This window comes from Cupressus sempervirens, chromosome 2 (assembly GCF_028749045.1).
Source record: "Cupressus sempervirens isolate cs-2001-9-10 chromosome 2, ASM2874904v1, whole genome shotgun sequence".
Taxonomy (NCBI): domain Eukaryota; kingdom Viridiplantae; phylum Streptophyta; class Pinopsida; order Cupressales; family Cupressaceae; genus Cupressus; species Cupressus sempervirens.
Window position 1 is genome coordinate 689270518 of NC_143119.1, and position 2187 is coordinate 689272704.

The 2187-nt window shown below is 31.4% G+C and overlaps 1 non-coding gene across 1 annotated transcript; it reads left to right on the top strand.

The window, feature by feature from the left end:
• The first annotated feature begins 781 nt into the window (after window positions 1–781).
• On the top strand, window positions 782–854 carry TRNAK-UUU (transfer RNA lysine (anticodon UUU)). Its single transcript has one exon. It is a non-coding gene; the product is annotated as a tRNA-Lys (tRNA).
• The last annotated feature ends 1333 nt before the right edge of the window (window positions 855–2187 follow it).

Consider the following 2187-nt stretch of genomic DNA (forward strand, 5'->3'; position numbering starts at 1 on the left):
CTATTATTGCCGAGCATTTCTTTTGGAGCCAAGCATACTCGGCATCTATTGTTGCCGACCTATCAAGTGCCGAGCTCCTCTTTGTGCCGAGTTCACTCGGCACCTGTTGCCTATCACTCGGCACCATCAAGTGCCGAGCAACCTGCCACTCGAAAGCATCAAGTGCCGAGTAAAACTGGCACTCGGCACCTTCATGTGCCGAGCACCTTTTGAGTGTTGAGTAAATTTTTTGAGTTAGGGTTGTGAGTATTGAGTTTAAATTTTAATTTATATTTCTCACAATATTAATGTCTTAAATCTATGATTAGAAATTATTTTTGGAATTTATATTGTGGTGATGATGACTCATAAATATGATCTGAAATAAAGATATTTTAAACATTTTTTTTCCAATTCATTGTAATGATGACAAATCATGGAATATGACTTAAAACATCGAATAAAAAAATTCTCCTCTCTAGCTCACTTTCTTGATGATAGATTATAAATATGATCTAAAATATTGAGGTCAAATGTACACACATTCTCTGCTCTAATCTACTTGTCATTATCATTATCAATAATAATAGAATATGATCCAAAACATTGTCCAAAAATATATACAAACTTTCAGTATTAAAAAAGAGATGAAATCTGCTCATTCTGAACTAAATTTATAAGATAATATTTTTGTAAAACAATATTTGCATTAGAACAAACGATAGCTTTCGCGCGTTGCATATTGCATCTGTTTGGCATGTTTTTAAAATTTAATATTCCAGTAACTTAAGTAACAGTGCATGCCATCTTAGCTCAGCTGGTAGAGCGCGTGGCTTTTAACCACGTGGTCGTGGGTTCGATTCCCACAGACGGCGTCCGATCAGTTTGTTTTCATAGTCTCTTCTGCTACTGAAATGTCTGAAGGGCAAACTTTTCAGGATTTCACTATCTCCTAATTAAAATTATGTTTATTATTAGAATGATGGATTCTTTGATTGAAAGATTTCAAAAGTTACAGGTTCATTTTATAAAAGACAAGTCATTACAATCTTCAGTCATTACGGCCTTTAGTCAATCATTTTATTGTATTTATCTATTCACATAATGATGGGGCTGAACTTAAACATTATAATTAGCTTACATTGTTATTCAATAAATTTAATATTAATTAGAATAATATGTAAAAATAAAATTAAAATGATTAAGTTTTTAGTTCATGTCAATGAGATTTGATTGTGTATCTTTTTATTAATATTTTAAATTTATTATCACCATATCTATTTTATAGCAAGTATTGTTGTGATAATGTATCATACAATATAATATGAAATAATTTCTCTAGTTAATTGTCATGATGATGGATCATAGAATATGATCTGACATGTTGACATAATTTTATTCTTCTTCTCTAGTTCATTGTCATAATGATAGATTATAAGTATAATAGATCATTGAATATGATGTTAAAAGGTGCACACAAAAAATACTCTAGTTTATAAATAAATTATAAATATAATCCAAAAGCCTGACAGAAAATTATTTAAACATTCTCTTTATGGGGAGAGCCATAACATTACAATGCCAGCAAAGCTCACTATAGGAGCCCAACAAACGTAATGGTGTAAGGAAAAAGATTTACAGCAGATGGCTCCATCACTCCAGTGTCGCTCTATTTCAACAACGATTCATTGAATATAATGGGCGCATGACCTTATAATTTATTTTTTAACCATTCCAACACATGACCACGCAGGAGAAAATCAATGAACTCCTCACTACTCTTTCATTGAATAACTCCTCACTGCATGTGGTTGTTGCTAAGGTATTCAGCTATACATCTTGCTATGCATTTTAGCTTACTGCATGTGGCTATCGATATGCATGTCAAGCTTGTATTAAAAGGCGCAACTGAGGAAGGTGGAAGAATAAAATGTGCCAAATAAATAAACTGAAGAGGTTGTCTACTCTATTTTGTGTTTTTCGAATGCATCAATAAATTGTAGAAGAAGCAAGCAACATTTTATAGACAAATTTATATTCAACTCACAATCATCAATTCTCGAACTGTAAGTTTGTTTGTGTATTGTTCATTTTGATATTATTTTTATTCTTAAACTCTAAGTTTGTTTACATATTGTTCATTTATATAACTTAAATTTTTATCACTCATATGTCTATGCACCAGCTACGGTACTTTACACTCATATT